The sequence below is a fragment of the Tachypleus tridentatus genome, unplaced genomic scaffold (genome assembly GCF_004210375.1).
Source record: "Tachypleus tridentatus isolate NWPU-2018 unplaced genomic scaffold, ASM421037v1 Hic_cluster_2, whole genome shotgun sequence".
In the NCBI taxonomy this organism is placed as follows: domain Eukaryota; kingdom Metazoa; phylum Arthropoda; class Merostomata; order Xiphosura; family Limulidae; genus Tachypleus; species Tachypleus tridentatus.
Window position 1 is genome coordinate 16,049,118 of NW_027467782.1, and position 11,973 is coordinate 16,061,090.

Below are 11,973 nucleotides of genomic sequence, written 5' to 3' on the forward strand. Positions count from 1 at the left end.
AACTATAAGTTTGTTGTTCTGGTCAACTGGAATGAGGTCAAAGCAGCTGTTCGATTATAAATACTTGACACTGATACTCTGACAAATAAATCAGGGTAGTTCTATGACACTTTTATTAATTTAGAAGGTGGAATAGTGAATAGAGAAAAAATATATATTTTTTAAATTTTATATACGTTATATGTAAAGTGACATGATATTTCGGTGAGAATACGAGTTATCATTTCCATATTAAATGATAGACATTTAGAAAGGTAGTTACTGTTTGACAGACTTGTAATAATCATCTCTGTCAGAAATATGACCTCCAATGTTGTTCAATAGTTTGTGTATTTCAATCCATTTCAATCAGAAATGTCACTTTCCCTCGTTGGGACAGCGGTAAATTTTCGGATTTAGAAAACTAAAATCAGGGTTTCAGTTCTCCTCGGTGGACACAGCAGATATCCCGAGGTGATTTTGCTATAAGAACATACACAGAGAAATGTTATTTACATTTAATAAGCTTAAAATACTGTTATACACTATTTTTCTCTTTCAAACCCCCCAGAGCCTGAATAAAAATGTAGTGTTACAAAATACAATAGATCTAATACTAACGTCTTATAACAAGTGTAATTAATTATAATTGTGCTTTGCCAGCTTGAAAACGAAATTCACATAATAGTAATTGGTAATGTAAAGAGTTTTGTTCTCAGTAAGTTAAAACAAGATAAAGTAAACACTTAATAAAGTTTTAAGTATCAACAGGCTGCTTGGTTTATCACATGTTCTTCAACTTGTATGAAAACTAACTTGCACTTAAATAATATATATATATATATACACATATATTAAGTTATAATATTGCTACTTCATAATCAAATTTTTGTTAACTGTACATTATTAAAATTGTCCATTTTTACTAACCCTTTTTTCTTAAAACAATTTTTATTTACAAAGTTTATATTCATTGTTAAAAAATAAGTTAACTTTGTTCATTAATACAATAATTTATTTTTTTTGTCACTTTCGGTTTGTGTTTACAACGCATCTTTTAAGAAAGCTGAAATTTTATAGAAGTGAGTCGGACTTAGACGCTTCTGTTCGCGTCGAGAAAGAGACAATAAAGTTGAATCATGGAAGTTAACACGATATGTATGTTTCACATGCTTACGTAAAGTTGTCAATCAGGCATGTATGTTGTACAGATGTACTAGTAATGCTTGGTCGCACGGTTGAGTGCCCCAAGTGAAAATTACGGTTTGCCTGTCAGGGTGTAAATTCGGCTTTTCTCCTGGCTATAGGTTAGCTAAAATTGGAGGGAAGACCTTCTTGTGGTTTATGACGCTTCCATATACGGCACTGCAGATAGCAGTTTGCCCTTGTTTTGACAGTAAAATAATCATGTTTTATTTCATCAATGGTTGAATAACTTTCCTTGTCTGTTTCTGTATTAAATTAATTCAAACACTAAATATTACAAATGCGTCGATAACAGAGTAACATGCCAGTACTTACCATGAAGAACTCGAGAGGAGTGTATCGATACGACTTATGTATCTGTATGAAATGTGACAAACTTTCAGTGTATATAATATATATTCGTGTTGACATTTAGTGATTCAATAAAGAGGAACATTGGGTAGTACATGTTGTCTTCATTTGTTTGATAACAATGTTACCTGCAAAGTAAAACTTACTTTAATGATATCGAGAAAACCCACTTGTAGAGAAATATATATGTATAAACGGCTTGTTTGGGTTGAGAAAATATTTTACGTCGAGGAGCGAACAACGTTTCGACCTTCTTCGGTCATCGTCAGGTTCACAAAGAAAGAAAGAGGTAACTGACCGGAAGCTGACCACGTTGTTCGCTCCTCTACGTAAAATATTTTCTCAACCCAAACGAGCCGTTTTTTACACATATAAAACTTACTTTGTATGTAATGCTATTAAGTAACATAACAAATTAACAATGACAGAATGAACAGACAAATATTACGACTGGGGTTTTGAAGCGTGTGTCGCGGACACCTATGAACATCGATCAAGCAAGTTCCTTTTGGCTGTGATCTGTCTAGCAGTGTCTAGTTAGCACGAGCAATACATTCCAGATACTTAGTCACATAGTAAAAATTTCAATCTGCCCGCGAGACCAGTTCAGGGTGTAAATTCGGCCTTTCTGCTAGCTATAGCTTAACTAAAATTCGGGGAAAGACCTTCTTGTGGTTTTTGTTGTTTCTGTGCACGACACTGCAGATAGCAGTTTGCCCTTGTTTCGACAGTAAAAGAACCACGTTTTATTTTATCAACGGGTAAATAACTTTCCGTATCTGTTTATGTCAGTGGTGCACAAAATCAGGCCCGCGATGTCCAACAGGAAACTCAAACATAGAGAGTTCGCGCACTTAGAGTTCGCGAAGATTAAGCGCTATAGAAGAATATGCATTAGATTAGGCACTTGATGGGTCCATATTTTGTCGAGCAATAAAGAAAATTTAATAAGAAAATCTCGGTAATGCATAGGCATTTAATCTTTGGCTTAATGACGTAATATTTCCTTAATTACAAAATCTCACGCGTTCCAATTGTTCTTCGAGATTTACTTACGAGCCCTATTTTGATATTATTTCGTCACAAAAATGGTAGCTAATCGTAAAAGAAAAGTTGATAACGAAAACCGGCAGTTTCATAATGATTGTACTGCACAGTACTGTTTTCTTTAAGAACAGAAGAACGTGATTTGTCTGCTGTGTCATTCAACAGTAGCAGTGGCGAAGGTATTCAATATAAAGTGTCATTATGAGTCGAAGCATAAAGATTTCCACAACGTAGTCACTGATGAACGAACAGCTCGAATAGAATCTCTGCAGCAGTCGCAGAACGTTTTCTCAAAGCAGTCAGCAGATTTAGGTGCAGCATGTGAGGTCAGTTACGATATTTCGTTGATGATAGCAAAATCTGGCCAACCGTTCATTGATGGTTATTTTGTCAAGCAATGCATGATTACTGTATCGGAAAAGTTGTGTCCGGAAGCAGTCCGCAAGCTACAGATGGTGGCTTTGAATCGTACGACAGTTCAGTGAAGAATTTCACACCTCTCAGCAGATGTGACAAGACCGCTTTCAAATAAAGCAGCCAACTTTGTCTACTTCTCTTTAGCAGCAGACGAGTCGACTGACATCAGTTCAACAGCACAGCTACTAGTTTTTTTTCATGGTGTGTCGTCATCGTTTGATATCACAGAGGAACAAATCAGCATGGTTCCATGAAGGGTCAGACAACTGGGTCTGCTCTGTTCGAGGAGACAGTAGTATAGTAGTGTTTCATTGGATTTCACGAAACTGGTAAGTGTGACAACTGATGGAGCACCAGCCATGACCGGAGAAAGTAGCGGGCTGGTAGCACTGTTGATGAAGCATTGAGGAAAGCAGAACAAATAGTTGGTGAAGTTGCACTGCATTATTCACCAACAGAACCTGTGCATTAAAGAACTTCGTTTTCAGGCACTGATGGCGTTTGTGACGAAAACCATTAAATTCATCAAATCACGAGGGCTCAATCACAGTCAGTTTCAAAGTCTTCTTGAAAAAAATTGATTAAGACTATGGTGACCTTGTGTATCACTGTGAAGTACGCTGGCTGAGTCGAGGGAAGATGCTCAGAAGATTATTGGAGTTGATTAATCCAACATGGTAAGCTGATTTGACCTTTCTGGTCGACATGACACAACACTTGAATGATCTGAATTTGAAGTTGCAAGGCAAAATCAGCTTGTCTGTCAGCTTGCAAATTACGCCTCAGCTTTCAGGACAAAGTTGCAGTTTTTCTGGCAGCAAACAACATCAGGCAACTTCGTGCACTTTCCCACTTTTCAGTCAAAACTACAGAAGAATCAGAACATTGACACACAAGTTTATGTTGGGAAGCTAGATACTTTGATCCAATCCTTCAACTCACGGTTTCACTCACGACTTTGACCAATGCAGATTGTTGATGAAACTTTTTGCTGATCCGTTCAGTGTGTCAGTGGATGACTTTTCAGCAGAATATCAGCTTGAACTTACTGATCTCGAAGCATCTGATGAACTGCGTGCTATTTACCAAGAAAACAGTTTGCTTGACTTCTACAAAACGTTGCTTGATAATTTGCTAATCTAAAAGAGAACGCACTTGTCCACACCACCTGTGAACAGGCTTTCTCGTATATGAAACTGAATAAAACAACACTCGCAATCAGCTGACTGATAATCATCTGGAAGCAATCTTGCGTCTTTCAACGTCAAGCATCAAGCTGGACATTTCTAAGTTCGTAGATGACATGCAGCACCATCCATCGCATTGACTTTGTGACAGTTGACGTATTGTAACATTTCTCAGAATAATGTGCAAACACTTTAATGTAATCGTCATTTGTGTGTTCTTAAATGTGATGTCCATCTTGTGTGAAACAACTGTGGGACGATTTTAATCTTCACTTTTTGTGGCCCCCAACGGTTACGAGAAGTCTTTTTGTGGCCCCTGACTCTAAACGTTTGTGCACCACTGGTTTATACCATCGTCCCTGAGACATATGTCCAGCAACGGCCACTTGCGAACTCTCTCTTTCTTCACCTGAAGATGATCTTGCAAGGTCGAAATGTTTTTCTCTCCTTCTCAGTAAAAGTGTTAGTACCCATACCAGCCATTCTGATATTTTTATCGGAAGTAGGTTTCTCATCATCAAGATTTTTTTATTTTTTGCTTTAAATACTGAATCTGTAAAATATTGAAAACTTTATCTCTGTTCCCTTCTGTTGTATGAATCTATTTCTTCATCTTCAATATAGTTATACCATTAATCATCAACCTTGAAATTTGCTTTTTTTCAGAATGCATTCTTCGAAACGTGAATCCAAAGTTTCTACACTTAAAAGAACCAAACCGAAATGTTCAAAAGTCGTTAGATTATCAGATTTGTCTGAAGATACTGTTGCTTTGATTTACATTGGGCTGAAGCTACACGAGGGCTATCAACGCTAGTCGTATGTAATTCAGCAGTGAAAGAATAGAGGTACCTAGTCATCACCATCCACTAACCACTCTTTCACAAACGAATAGTGAGATTGACCCTAACAATGTTCTCCCTCCCCCACACACACATCATAAAGGGTGAGCATGTTTTGGTGGAGTTTGTTTTAAATTTGGCTTTAAGTTACACAAGGGCTATCTATGCTAGCCGTCCGTAATTCAGCAGTGAAAGAATAGAGGGCCTGGCATGGCCAAGCGTGTTAAAGCGTGCGTCTCGTAATCTGAGGATTGCGGGTTCGAATCCCCGTCGTACCAAACATGCTCGCCCTTTCATCCATGGGTGCGTTATAATGTTACGGTCAATCATACTATTTGTTGGTAAAAGAGTAGCCCAAGAGTTGGCGGTGAGTGGTGATGACTAGCTGCCTTCCCTCTAGTCTTACACTACTAAATTAGGGATGGCGAGCACAGATAGCCCTCGAGTAGCTTTGTGCGAAATTCAAAACAAACAAACAAAAAACAAAGAATAGATGTACCTAGTTATCACCATCCACTAACCACTCTTTCATAAACGAATAGTGAGACTGACCCTAACAATATTCTCCCTCCCCTAACACACATCATAAAGGGTGAGCATGTTTGGTGGAGTAAAAGTTGGATCAAGAATTTCGAACAAAACGTCAACAGAACATAAAATTTACTGAAAAAGTTTAAAGTCTACTGTACTAACCTTAGAAGGGCCTGGCATGGCCTAGCGCGTTAAGGCGTGCGCTTCGTAATCTGAGGGTCGCGGGTTCGCGCCCGAGTCGCATAAACATGCTCGCCCTCCCAGCTGTGGGGGCGTTATAATGTGACGGTCAATCCCACTTTTCGTTGGTAAAAGAGTAGCCCAAGAATTGGCGGTGGGTGGTGATGACTAGCTGCCTTCCCTCTAGTCTTACACTGCTAAATTAGGGACGGCTAGCACAGATAGCCCTCGAGTAGCTTTGTGCGAAATTCCAAAACACAAAAACACACACTAACCTTAGAATCATTGATACCAGTGTTGATTACAGCATTCATTCCTAGTTTCATCCTGGCGACCAGATTGTTAACCTATGTAATTATAACACAAATAATCAGTGTAAATCAGTGGTAGCTAAAGGTCTTCAGTTCTCTCTTCCACCACGTAAACTCTATGTACCTAACATAGTTTACACTTTTAAATCACAATACAGACACCTAAAGGACCTTCTTGTGAAAGACAAAGTAACTCTTTGTCGAATCAGTAATTTTTTCATGACGAAAATAATGAAATCTGCCTTTTCTACTACTTATGATTTTAGCTCTAATGTTCGTCCTTACCATTTAAGTCCTGAATAAATCTTTTAAAAGAACTATCATTAAATAAAAATATTTATGTTACATCGTCCGACAATAACAATGTTATTCTCAACTAAAATAATTACTTGATCAAAATGGTCGTTATTCTTGACAACTCTACCACTTTTAAATTCCTTATCAAAGCCTATTCATTATCATCCAACGTGAGGAAACATTCCAAAGATACCTGAGGGAACTTAGAAAGAAAAATATCGTGGACATTTGACTGATGATAATTACGATACGTACGACAAAGCTTTGTTAATGAAAGAACAGAGTTTTAAAGTTCTGACCTCATAACAAGAACCAGACTTTCACTAGGACTAAATCTGCTTATATATTTATTGATGTAATTTGTAAATATAATTTTAAGGAAAGAAGTTACACAACTCTTAATTTATAAATAAACGATAACACACTTAATAGACCAAAAATAATGTTTGCTTCACACAATGAGAACAGTTTTCCATTGCATTAATTACTGTATAAAATAATATTTTTGTCTTAGAAAATTACACATTTTTCTAAAGTTTTCAGTACGACGCTATCTGAAACAGCCCAGTATATACTAACTCTAATTGCTGAGCCTCACAGGTTGCAGAGTAAAATGAATGTTACTAATTGTCTGACTTTTGTTTCTTATTTCAAGAATTTAATTGAGATTTTTAGAATCATCTTATGTGAATATACAATTAAAATATTCATACAAAACTTTATACCTACAAATTGTACTGGTCGAAATTCTTTCTTCTCAAAGTTCGGCTTTTATTTTAATGTCTGGTCTCCATAGTTATTATATGCAAATATTCAGTAATATTGTGGTTCCACTTTATTGTTGCCTTTCTTCACAGTTTGTATTCGTTTCAAGTGTAACGATACTCTTGAATCAGTTGTTGTAACAAATTGACGTAAGCCAAAAAGAAGGAAATGATATATAAAAATAAAACTGATAAGTGAGGGGTAGCAATGGGAAAGGCCTGGCATGGCCAAGCGCGTAAGGCGTGCGACTCGTAATCGGAGGGTCACGGGTTCGCGCCCGCGTCGCGCTAAAACATGCTCGCCCTCCCAGCCGTGGGGGTGTATAATGTGACGGTTAATCCCACTATTCGTTGGTAAAAGAGTAGCCCAAGAGTTGGCGGTGGGTGGTGATGACTAGCTGCCTTCCCTCTAGTCTTACACTGCTGTTGTTTTTGTTAGGAGTTTCGAGCTAGTCACCGAGCAAGTCAGACGTGCCAATATGCTATTCAGAACGAAACGTTCATCCTCGCCAGTCAGGCCGTTAGTGCCGCCTGTAATCGTCGACGGCTTACCGTCGAACCTCACGCCGTACCAAGTCGCCACGTTGATCGCCCGAGCCAAGCCTGGGGCAACCATCGAACCGTCCAGGACCCGTATTTTACGCCGGGGAGGAATCCTCATCCAACCAGCCACTACTGCAGACCAAACCTATCTGTGCCAGCCATGGAACACTGAATTTAAAGTAAGTTGTTCCCCTACTAAAAGTCCAGTCAATCTTTATTCTGTATTCCTCAGGGGCGTCGACCCATCAATTCAACCAGAAGAAATTAGACAAACCATAGAACCCCAAATACAAGTCAAGGTATACGCAGTTCATCGAATTTATTCTAAGAACAGTAATCATCCCACACACTTCATGAAGATAGTGACAACGTCGAAGTACAGTGCCGACTGTATTTTACGAGATGGCTGTTATTATCATATATTTCATTTTAGAGCCGAACGCCCACATCGACGACCACTCAATAATGGTTCAAACCAAGCACCCAGATATCGAAAACAACCAACGGAAATCTTCCAACATGAAACTACCAAAATACCGCCAAGTCCAGACCGTATTAGAAGAAACATGAAGACGGATTCAGACAACCCGACTCAGAAGACGACAACACCCATTGTTATCAACACGTCAAGTTCCAGTAGTTCAAGAAAAAAAAAAGGACAGTTCATGCCAGACTTCAATCCTAGTTCCACAGAATTCAACTACCAGCCAGACTCAAACCATTACGAAGATAACCATCGACGCGACAGCACAAACTGAAAAACAATCTACCTCCACGCAAAAAAACTCAAACCAAAATCTCGAGAAGAAACAAAGCATCACAGACCAGCGAAGAACAACTCACCGAAGAACAGCCAGTAGTTCCACCACCAAGACCACGTTTCTCACTTGCACCAATGGGCTTCAAGTGTGGAAACAAGTTCATGATGAAGTTACCACCCGATCTACAAGACTGCAGCTAACAGTTTCCACGTATACCACCAACATAGTTCATCAGTTTTTTTTTTTTTTTTTTTTTTGTTTTTTGTTTGTTCTGTTTCTCTTTCTTCCCAGCTACTTCCGGGCACGGTCTGGGTAGATTATTCGGCGCCCAGGCTGTGAAAGTGGGTTTTCTTGGGGTACTCCCGTTTCCCCCCACAGCAAAATCTCTGGCATCGGACCTGTAGATCCCAGCCTCATTCTGTAAAGGGCCGTTTACCCAGTCACAGGGTATCTAATTAATCACAGTACATTTCAAAATCAATTCGCCAGCCGTCAGTGTACTCCGTCCTCGAGCCAAGGTCTGGCTCACTTCACTTTCGCTGCTTTCGTCCAGTTCTCCCGTCCTTCCTCTCACTCACAAATACACCACTCCATTTTTTGAAATGTTAAAAATAAAGTAAAAACCCCACGGATATTTTAAAACATTTCTCATGTAAGGGGACGAAGAGGAACTACAAAGTTCCTGAACACCCCAGTTGGAGAGAGAACTCTTCTGATTTCTCTCTCTCTAAACTAAACCCCTGCCACGATAGTTTTTATAGTTTTTTTTTATCTGTTAAATTAGGGACGGCTAGCACAGATAGCCCTCGAGTAGCTTTGTGCGAAATTCCAAAAAAACAAACTATTTTTATCCTTGCAATTTGATATTCATATGTCTATTATTCATATCTTTATAACTATCTGGCTTCAATATCTTTATTCTTCACCTCTTTTCTAACTATTAATTCTTTAGATCTCCATTTTGCATTATCTTAACGACTGTTTGACATCGTCTTGCTATTTGAACGTCACAAATCTATGCTTCATAATTTTATAACTATCTGACATACAACTTTTTAATTATTTGATATGCAGATCTCTATTCTTCCTCGTCTTCCTAACTATTTGACACTGAAATGTTTATTCTTGTCCTTTTATGTGTTTAATACCCAGATCTCTATTCTTTGTTATGTTACTCACAACTTCCCATTCACATCTCTATTGTTCTTCGTTTTGCTATATCAAATCAATATATCTATTATTCATATCTTTATAACTATCTGAATTCTATATTTTTATTCTTCAACTCTGTTTTAACTGTTTGACATCCATATTTCTATTATTTATCGTCTTGTTAACTATTTGACACACAAATCTCTATTTTTGTCCTTCTTTCTATACAACACCCAAATCCCTATTATTCATTGTATTAAAGACCACAGTACTGTATTTTTCATCGTCTTGCTATTTGAACTTCATATGTCTATTCTTCATATTGTTATAACTATCTGATTTTCACATCATTATTCTAACTGTTTGACATCCACATCTTTATTCTTCATCGTCTCACTAACTATCTGGCAACCAAATATTTATTGTTCACCTCTTTTCTAACTATCAGATCTCCATTTTGCATTATCTTACCGACTGCTTGATATCCACGTCTCTATTTTTAATCGTCTTGCTAACTATTTGACACCCAAATCACTATTATTCATTGTATTACCGACCACTTCTCACCAAGATCTATATTCTTCATCGTCTGGCTATTTGAACCTCATATATCCATTCTTTATAATTTTTATATATCTGACATCCATATCGTTATTCTTAACCAACTTAACAATTGAGACTAAATCTTTTATTCTCAGGTTGGAAAGAAATGGTATAGTCAAGGTTTCTTGTTATAAACAAAACATTATCATGAAAGAAATGGTATAGTCAAGGTTTCTTGTTATAAACAAAACATTATCATGAAAGAAATGGTATAGTCAAGGTTTCTTGTTATAAACAAAACATTATCATGCTTGTATAAAAAATAACTCACAAACTGAATATTTAGTTCACTGTTTTATATTGATCCCGACAAGTTGGTAAGTTTCCATGTTTTGTATCGTTTAGAAACAGGTTTGTTTAAATAACGTTATTGTTGTAAGGCCTCATTCAACCAAGTGCTAACAATGTTACTAACTCGGTACAGGATGTTTTAAAGTGAAACAAAAGGATGGCGTTAAATTTATCAGTAATCAAGTGCATTCTAAACTACGATTTTGTAACCTGCTCAACGCAATACCTTTAACTCAGTCAATAATAAAACAATAATATTGATTTTTTTAATAATAATACCAGTACCTGAATGGCGTTGACCATATTTGGTCCCTGAAACATTTGAAAATGTGTCTGAATGTTTGTCGTTTTGAACACCAAAAAGTAATGATATTCTACATGATTACAAAGTTTCAACAAATCCGTTCGTTTTTGAATAAGATATAAAACAAAAGTAGTGTACAAAATCGGTCTCCATGGTAACAAATATGATTTTTTTTCGTGAACTCGCTGTTACCTTTGACATCGGCCCTCCAAATATTAATCACTTCTAAGTTGGGTCATAGTCCAGATGTATACTAACTTTCGTTCAAATCTACCCAACTGTTTTCGAGAAATATTGCTGATAAACACGCACACACATGGATGCAAACATAACCTCAGTCTACCTTTGGTTTCGGTAATAATAATGATGTTGAAACTACTTAAACAATAGCAGTATGATGTTTAAGCTCCATGTAACAAGAGCTAAATTGAGTAATTAATATAGTACCACTTATTTAAAGACGTCACGTAGCTAAGGTTTAAAACTAAACCCATCGTAGCAAGGCACAACAAATAAATAAAATAAAATTGGTATTATTCTCAAATACTTACCTCAACCTATGAAGTAGTAAAGTTTGAGTGGGGCATCCTTACTGAAAACAGAGACTGTGATCCTGGAATGTAGCAGGAGACATTCTATGAATATCCAGTTTATATTCGTACATTTTGAGGAATAATATAATTTTATATTACCAGTCCTGTAAATAAAATAAATCGAAACTCAAAATGCTTACGAATTAGACATACTTTGAATAACGATGAAAACATTTTAGTAAGACACTGGAAATCAAAACGCATCCTTCAGAACTGTGTTGTTCTTTGTGTATCTTAACGTATTTTAAAATAACACTTTTAAGGCTTAGATGAATCTGTTCTTCCAGATAATATCGCCCAAAAAGTGAAAATATTAATTATTGAGATTATAACAGCCGAATTAATTACTGTATTTTCATTCCTTATATTAAATACCAGTGAGTTATAACACTTTTCTTTTAAATTCTACAGAAATTCAAAATATTCTTAGATTACTACTTAAACCAATCACACAAATTTGATAAGTGGTAAACATCTTTAACTTGGAAGGTACGCGTAAATGATTAAATTATTATAAATTACACAAAGTCATTGTATATAATTTACACACAAGCAGTTAAACCACTTAAATAGGCTAGACGTAATGGATTAATTAAACTACACAATAACTTGTA

The 11,973-nt window shown here is 36.8% G+C and overlaps 1 long non-coding RNA gene across 1 annotated transcript; it reads right to left on the reverse strand.

Moving 5' to 3' along the window:
• On the reverse strand, positions 1-11,454 carry LOC143243078 (uncharacterized). The gene is made up of 3 exons (XR_013023858.1): positions 11,318-11,454; positions 6,016-6,087; positions 1-462 (listed from the first exon to the last, which is right to left on the reverse strand). It is a non-coding gene; the product is annotated as an uncharacterized LOC143243078 (long non-coding RNA).
• Positions 11,455-11,973: the final 519 nt, after the last annotated feature.